A 9,625-nucleotide genomic window follows, 5' to 3' on the forward strand; every position below is an offset into this window, starting at 1 on the left:
CTCTTTAAACAGTTGCCTATAGAGGTACAGCCCTGGACTGATAGAACAGAAGTGTCTGTCACCAGTTAAACTTTGTACACAAAACCAGATCTTGTAATAGTCCTGTACAATGCAGTTAATATCCCTTCGCAAATTGTACTTCTATCCTTTTTCTTTTTTTGCAAATTGTCATTGTCATTTTGGAACATTAAATGTACCTTTTAGATAGATTTAGAATACATTAAAACATATGTACAGCTTTCAATGATTTGTATAATATTTCAGATAATATTATGTAAGGGGTTTTTTTTGTTTTTGTTTTAGAAACAGAGAATTTTAAATAGAAAAAGCCCACACACAGAGTTCCTTCACTATGTGTGATTCTATGGGAAATATAATGGGAAAATATAATATAATATTATATATATAATATATTGGGAAAATATAAAATATAATATATATATATATATATATATATATATATATTATAATGGAAGAATATAATATAATATATAAAATATAATGGGGAAATATAATATAAAATATTTTTTTTTTCATGTCAGATTCATATATGAAATGGGAAGTACATAGCGATATATATATCACTCAGTAGCCTTTTTTGGGCTCTGTATTACTGCCCTGAACAACCTACAAGTAGAAAATACTGGATAAGGAAAAAGCCTCTATTTAAATATCTAAAAGATCTAATAAAAAAAATGTACATCTGTAAAGTATATGGTTGGCACAATGTTGCTGGGATGAGCCCGAAGCATACTAGGCCTCAGGGCTGCTGTCTCCTATATCTTGTTAATTCTGTCATTTCAAGAAAGCGAGATTAGGTGGTCTTTGGAATTTTAGTCTGTCCAGAGATTTCCGTGATTGTTAATGACAATAACCACTTTAAATCTTGGTCAGTAAGTACAAACTTTTGTAGACATGTGATTTTGCTATGCTGGTTGTATAGTCCCAGCAGTAAATTGCCTGTCAGGAGTATGAACTACGTAATCAGTCACATTGCGCTTCGGCAGGGGACACTCTGATATTGTCTGGTTATGAAATGTTAAGTGCTCATATAGTAAATTCACTCATAATATATTTGTTAAACGATTATTAGAAGACTGGATTCTGGGAGATGAAATACACTTTGATATTGTCAATTGTTTTCGTCTTTGTCACATGCTCCCATTTAATTAAAAAATAGAATGAATGTACCGTTCTGCAAGTAATCTGGTGCCTGATAGATTAATGCTTGACGCTTCATTTCTAAAAAGACCTGGAATCACTTAAGGATCATTTGTTAACTTTTAGGCTGTGTTCACACAACGATTTTGTTTGATGTTCAAAATTAGTGCCAAATAACGGCTGTTATTTAACATACTTTGGCGGGCGTCATTGCAGTTGGTGTTCGTACATTAGGTGTAGGTTGAATGATGGTGGCGTTCAACACCCTTTTGGGTGTGGCTACTTTTAACCCCTTCATGTCGGCAATATGTATATATACGTTCCTACTGTGCATACCCTGTGTAGTAGGAATGTAAATATACGTTCCTGACTCTGAGGGGTTTGATGTGTGCAGGACCGCTGCAGTGAGAGTAGCCCCGCACACATCAGTGTCTTAGGAGCCCAGCATAATGACAGGCAGATGCGATCCCGCAACTGCCTGTCATTAACCCCTTAAATGCTGCAATCTATAGCGACCACGGCGATTAAGGTAGTCAGTGACAGGAGAAGCTCCTGTCACTGACTGATCGGGACCCCTGCAGCTATGTACTGCCGGCGGGGGTAATTCACTTACCTCTGTCCTGTCGGATGGGTGATCTATCCATAGAATCTGCTCTCAGGTAGGCTCTATGCATAGATAAAAAAGGTTTTGAAAGTATTAAAAAAAACACCTTTTATCCCCCCCCCCATTATAAAAATAAAAATAAACATATTATATATCGTAGCATGCGGAATGGTCCGATCTATTAAAATATAACATTATTGTTCCTGCACAGTGAATGGCGTAAACAGAAAGGACACCCCAACGAGCCCTGTAGGTGGAAAAATAAAAGCGCTATGGCTCTTAGAAGGCGGAGAGGAACATTACATTGCATTAATCTGACCCGGGCATCAATGGGCTCTGTCTTGAAGGGGTTAAAGGTCCATGAATTTGTTTAAATAGACAGTGAAAGGACATCCATAAGTAAAAAAAATCTTTGGAGCACATTTATTGTTCGACATTTTTTGCGCCAGGCTTAAGAATGTCCCAGCAGCGCCGACAGTTCGCAGATTTATGTAGAGGCTTCCTTATCATTTTTCCGTCCGAAAAATTAGAAATTCAGCAGACCCTTTCCCCCCTTTCCGTCTCCAACCCAACCCCTTCCTGCCCCTCTTTCACAATGGGTGTAACATGGGCAGATGCAAAAAATATTTTTGCAAACAGGTGTTTGCAAATACATTTATCGACATCTGCCCATTTTAAGCCAAAAAATATAACTTTTTGGCTTGATAAATCCTTCCCTTTGTGTGAACAACTTAAAATAACATCCGTTAATAAATGCCCTGAACATTAATTTGACACCCTTTGTGAACAACGGCCATTATTCTATGCATTGTGTGAACTAACGGCCATTGTTTCCATAGACTTTAATGGAAATCGTTATAGACTGGAAAAAAAAACAGCCATTATTTTACTTAAAAAGACAGGTGTGAACATCACCTTAATGGTGTGAAAGGGACTGCTGATGAAGACAGTGACCCTCAACCCCTTAGGGACCAAGCCTATTTGGGCCTTAAAGGACAACTCCTGCGGGACCCCCCGTCACCGCCGTCCGCCGTCCACCGATGTCTCTGATTTCCGGGTCCCGGGGATGGAAAAGGCTGCCAGTGCGCTTGCGCACCGGCAGCCTTTTCATTGGCTGGAGCGCATCACATGGCTTCCAGCAACCTCAGCCAATCAGGGCTAACGAAGCTGGAAGCCATGTGATGCGCTCCAGCCAATGAAAAGGCTGCTGGTGCGCATGTGCACTGTTGCGCTGTTGGAAAGTATTCACAATTAGGCCGGAAAAAAATGGAAAATAGAAATTTTCCAATAATATATTTGTTAAGATTAAAGTATCTCATTTTCATAATAAACATGAGAGAAAATGCACCCCAAATTTTGTAAAACAGGTTCTCCTGAATACAACGATACCCCATATGTGGGCATAAACCACTGTATGGGCACACAGCGGGGCTCAGAAGGGAAGGAGCGCCTATTAGCATTTCCAGTTCAGATTTTGCTGAAGAAGTTTATGAGCGCCAGGTGCGTTTGCAGAGCCCCTGTAGTGTCAGCAGAATAGAACCCTCCCAAAAGTCACCCCATTTTGGAAAGTTCACCCCTTAAAGAATACATCTTGGGGTGTGGTGACCATTTTGACCTCACAGGTATTAGAGTAAAGTATTCAAAAGAAGACAGTTAAAAGGAAAAAATAGAATTTTTCCAATAATATGTTTGTTTAGTTTGAAATTTCTCAATTTCACGAGGAACAGGGGAGAAAACTCACCCCAATGTATATAACGCAGGTACTCCTGAGTAGAACGGTACCCCATATGTGGGCATAAACCACTGTATGGGCACACAGCAAGCCTCAGAAGGAGGGGAGCACCAATTAGCATTTTCAGTGCATGATGTTTATGAAGAAGTTTCTGAGCGCCAGGTGCGTTTGCAGTGCCCCTGTAGTGTCAGCAGAATAGATCCCCCCCAAAAGTCACCCCATTTTGGAAAGTACACCCCTCAAAGAATTCATCTTCGGGTTTGGTGACCATTTTGACCCCACAGGTATTAGAGGAAAGTATTCAAAAGAAGACAGTAAAAATGAAAAAATTGAATTTTTCCAATAACATGTTTGTTTAGTTTGAAATTTCTCAATTTCACGAGGAACAGAGGAGAAAACTCACCCCAATATATGTAACGCAGGTTCTCCTGAGTAGAACGGTACCCCATACGTGGGCATAAACCACTGTATGGGCACACAGCAGGGCTCAGAAGAGAAGGAGTGTCATTTTAGTTACAGGCAATATGTGGGTGTTTACTGGTTATCTGGGGTGGTAATGGACAATCTCGGGGTGTTTACTGGCTATCTGAGGTGGCAACAGGCAATCTGGTGGGGTTATGGGCAATCTGGGGTGGTTACGAGCAGTCTGTGCCAATCTGGGGTGGTTACGGTCAATCTGGGGTGGTCACGGGCAATCTGGGGTGGTTACGGGCAATCTGGGGGTGTTTACTGGCTGTATGGGGTGGTTATGGGCAATCTTGGGGTGTTTACTGGCTATATGGGGTGTTTATGGGCAATCTTGGGGTGTTTACTGGCTATATGGGGTGGTGATGGGCAATCTGGGGGTTTCACTGGCTATCTGGGGTGGTGACGGGCAATCTGGATGTGTTCACTGACTATCTGGGGTTGCAACGGGCAATCGGGGGTGGTGACGGGAAATCTGGGGTGGTGACGGGCAATCTGGGGTGGTTACAAGTAATCCAGGGTGGTTACGGGTAATCCAGGGCACTTGACTTTGGTGACAGGCGTAAAAAAGTGTCGGCACCATTTGGAACAAGTGATCAGTGGTATATAGTATATACCGCTGATCACTTGTACTGGGACCACACCGGGTGGTCACCGATCATTGCCCCATGCTCTCCGCCACCTCTGGTGGTGGAGAGAATGAAGCTTTGATCATTTTTAGGAATCCATCACTGTGAACAGAGTCTGTTCACAGTGATGGCGGCGGCCATCTTTGATCAGATGGCCACCCTGGGAGGGGAGGGTCAGTGACCAGGTCACTAGGGTTAATTCTGGGGACAGGGGGGGGACATGTTCTCATCTCCTCTCACTGTGGATTCACGGTGAGAAGAGATGAAAGCGTTCAACTGCGCTGGCAATGTCCGTTACCGGTGGCCGCCGTTATATACTAATAAATTACAAATTTTCTTAAAGTTGCCTGGACTATTGATTTTTGCAAAAAAAACATTTATGACAGTGACACTTTAAAGGGAATCTCTCAGCTGCAATTCACATCCCAAACTGCTGACACTGTTAGGTAGCTGTTAGATCAGGGAGACACCTGGTACCTTTCATATATCAGTCTGTGTTTTTAGAATGTAAAAGAATCAAAGAGGCTTTCCCAAGATCCTGAAGTGCAGCAAGCTGTAACAACTCCTTACTCCTCCTCCCTTACTCCCCCCCCTGCCATACCTGACCCTACCTGGGACTCAGCTTCCAGGTGTCAATCAAACAGGGAGGGGGAGAGAGAGTGTTGGACTGGCCCACCAGAGAACCAGAGGATCCTCCTGTGAGCCCCCAGCTCAGAACCTGCACTAACACTGACTGACATGTCATTTCTCACTGGTTCTTCATTGGTGGGCCCCCAGGATAATTTCCTCTGGTGGGCCCCAGGTACCCCAGTATGACACTAGATAGATAGATAGATAGATAGATAGATAGATAGATAGATAGATAGATAGATAGATCTTCTGAATCTTTATTGTTAATGTTAACCCTAATCTACTACTGACTAAGCAGTTCAATGCACTTAATCGATATCACCTAAATGACAATCAATAGTGTCTATTTATTGATATACCCTTAACCAGTTGAGATATTCTTTTAAATCATTTTATTACATTGTAACTATTTGTAATTCATCCTAAATCACAGGAGAGAACATGAAGTGACTGTGTTACTCATGGAAGATCTGCAGCCTTTAATTGCTTACCAGTCATACATTGGTAGACTAGCTGCAATACCAGGGACAGTCATTGCACAATGTACAATGTAATAAAGAGGTCACAGCCCTAGCACAAGCATTGTGGCCTCTCAATAGTGGGGTGCTGGGAACCCCACAGATTGGATATTGTTGGCCTATCATGTGGACAGGACATTCATATTAAAATCCGGAAAACCTCCTTGTTTATCATTTAATGATAGGTTTTATATCACAAAAGATGTTGCTGCTTCCTTTCTCTTTTGCCTTGAACATAGAGTGTAGCAGCAGTCAGCAGTGTCACACTGGGGTCATTACAGGAAATTATTCTGCGGATCTTCCCTCTAGCTATACATTTCTGCATTTGTACTCTTAATTGCATAGCATAGTAAAATCTGATGATTTAAGTTCACATACAAGCCATACTATTACTAATGCAGATGAATAGGTTATTTATGGAACAGCCTAAAAAAAAGAGATAAATCTGCTTTAGTTGCCCCCTGAAGGATCATATGAGTCCTGGGACCAGAAAGATCAATTTTGTTTCCATGACATGATGTGACTATAGGGGGCTGGTTCAAAGCTCAATCTGACAGTTGTCCTTCACCCCAGCATAGTCACTGATACTAACTGCACTGCAGTGGTCAATGGGTAACATGTTACATTTGAGATTTGTAATTTACTTCCATCAAAAAATCTCAAGTCTTCCAATACTTATCAGCTACTCTATGTCCTGCAGGAAGTGGTATTCTTTCCAGTCTGGAGAGCAGGAGAGGTTTTCTATGCTGTGGACAGTTCCTGTCACAGACAGAGGTGTCAGCAGAGAGCCCTGTGTCAGACTGGAAAGAATACACCACTTCCTGCAGGCTGTACAGCAGCTGAAAAGTACTGGTAGAGTTGAGATTTTTTAATAGAAGTAAATTACAAATCTCTGGCACTTGCTAGGTCCTGTTGAGTTGAAATAATTTTTTTGTTGTGAACTTTAATCTTTCAGGTTATGAACTACTGACACTGTTAGATCAAGAAGACATATGGTATCCTTCATATATCCATCTGTGCTTCCAGAATGTAGGAAAATGCTTGTATTCTCTAAAAAAAATGTGTCAAAGACGCTTCTGAAGTGCTGCAAGATGGAATTTCTCCTTACTTCCCTTCCACTCCCTACCCCTGCTTGTTTGATTCACAGTCAGTTGGAAGCTGAGCCCTGACTCAGAGATAGGGATGGGAGGGGAGCGAGGAGGCATTACAACCCTCAGCACTTAAGGGGCATAGAGACTCCTCTTCGACACTGTCCAGTAGAGAATGAAATTTTTTTTCTACATTCTGGAAACTCAGGCGGATATATGAAAGGTACGTCTCATTGACCAAAGGCTATGTGCACACAAGATCAAAAATAGAGAAAAGGCGGACGATTTTGCTATTTAAAATAACGTCCATTTTTGCTGCGATTTAACTGGCTGCAATGGTTATACACTGAAGTCAAAAGAAAGAAGGACATGCAATGCACACAATGTATTAAATAACGGACGTTTGTACCGCGGACGTCAAAATAATGATCATGATCATTATTTTCGGATGTCTTTTGCAAACAGCGGACGTTATTTATTAGTTGTACTGTGGACTTTTATTAGTTGGACTGATTTTATTAGTGGAATCTGATCTGATTGCTAGGGGCAACTGAGCCAGTTTGACTTTACACCAGTTTGATAAATCTCCCCCAATATTTATTGTTTAAAAAAAGTCATCTGTTTACAGCATTAAAAAGCAAAAAGATCCCAAATTGACCCATAGATGTGTAACTATTACTTGCATCTGGTTAAAAACCAACTTTTTTGGAAGCCTATTGAAATTTTAGCACAGTCAACAAAGTGAGTAGGAGACAATTAAGTACAGATTGATACAGCCTACATATTAGAAGCATATGTAGCAGACACATCCCTGGAATTAGGTTTGCACAGGCGTTGAGGTGCAAAATATAAGAAACAACCCCAATACTGTAACAAAAAAGCATAAAAATTACATTATGGCGATCAGCAGCACTTAGGATCCACCATCACCACTACTATTATTACCATCCAGTGTACCAGTATGCTGTTATTGAATAAAATCCACTATATAAACACATATTCTACCTAAGCAGTGGCCGTACAGAAATAGATCCCAGCCCGACACAGTTTCTGCAGACCTTATAAGTGATTATAGTGCAGTTATATTCTCTGACTGGCCCACTCTGTGCTCCTGTAACCTTTTGTCCCCTCTGTTCCCCCATGTGCCCTTTCTGTGCCTTTATGGTATAGGCCTCCTCTCTATCTCATATAGAATTAGGCCCCCTATATAGTTTAGATCCCCACTGTGCCCCCATATAGAGTTAGACCTATAGTATATGCTCTTCATATAGTGCTATGCCTCCATATATTATATCCCTGCATGTTACCCCATGTAGTGTAGGCTCTCTGTGCCTCCATATAGTATGTAGTATAGTCACTGTCTGAGCCTTTCTATAGTATCAAGCTCCTATGTGCACCTGTATAGTATAGATTTACTTTAGGGTGCGTTCACACCTACAGGATCCGCAGCAGATCTGCAGCAGATCCGCAGCAGATTTGATGGTGCAGATTTGATGCTGTGTTCAGTTACTTAAATGAAATCTGCTGCGGATACGCAGCAGAAAATATGCTGCGGTTCCGGTAAGTGTGAATGTACCCTTATGCTTTCATATAGTATAGGCCAATTCTGTAACCCTTTCTAGTATTGATCCCTCTGTGCATATCACTTATAGTATAGGTCTCGTGTCTCTGTATTCTATAGGTCCTCTCTGTGCCTCCATATAGTACAGCCCTTTATGTTACCCCATATAGTATAGGCCTTCTCTGTGCCTCCATATAGTACAGCATCTCTCTCATCCCAGTGCTCCAATCCCAAGCAGCTACTCCGATAGCTTCTGTTGCAGGCAGCCTGCATTACCCATTGTCTCTAGCTATATAACATTATGTTCGCCCGGGGGTTCAGGAGATAAATCCCAGATCCCCAGATGGGCCTCACATCCTCTGTGAAAACATGTAATGGGGGACCGGCCTGGGGGTGCTTTTGCCATCCTATGTACCCTAAGTCCAAGTCTGGGATAAAGGAGATGCAGTCACATGATTATGTAGCACAGCATACATATAGCACGCTGGAGGGATGAAGCACTGGGGGATCACATCAAAAGGGTAATGACTTTCCGGGAGATGAAGACATAACCAAACCCCCTTTATAAGCTGACTGATGACACAGTGACACGGAAGGCAGGGGGGTACGACTTGCTGCTAGCATCGACCTGTTTCGGCACATAATTCTAAAAGAAACTATACAACTTTGGTCTCAGCAGTGCTGCAGATGGATATCTCAAACGGATATGAAATTCTAAATGGTGGTAGATGATGAAAGTATATCTACCACCTTGTGGAATTAACTACATCTTATCAGATCGGATCAATGTCCAGCAAGTGTACAGTATATAGTATCACTATATACATTTATTATCTGATTTTTTTCTGTACATGCATTGGTTGTGTAGGAGCAATGTATACCAACTACTCATACAACATCTAAAACTCTTCCAACAGATAAATATCACTTTAATTGCAGATTCACAGTTATTCTTGCCTATAACCTTTCTGAGATCTGGAAATTTATTTTAGTGGTCAACGAGAAGTTTCTGATTCCCAGCAGTTTTCAACCCTCATTGACATCCCATACCACATGAGAATTTCATAAGTGGTTTAAAAAAAAAAAATCTGTACATTTTGTTCGTTCCTCTTTGGAAAGTTTTGCCGACACCATCTAAAATTGTATATCAAACACAAAAATGCTGCCTACAATATAAAACAAAAACAATTCCGAGAATAAAACAATAAAACGCCAACGTACATATAAGAACGTATTA

The sequence above is a fragment of the Dendropsophus ebraccatus genome, chromosome 6 (assembly GCF_027789765.1).
Source record: "Dendropsophus ebraccatus isolate aDenEbr1 chromosome 6, aDenEbr1.pat, whole genome shotgun sequence".
Classification (NCBI taxonomy): Eukaryota; Metazoa; Chordata; class Amphibia; order Anura; family Hylidae; genus Dendropsophus; species Dendropsophus ebraccatus.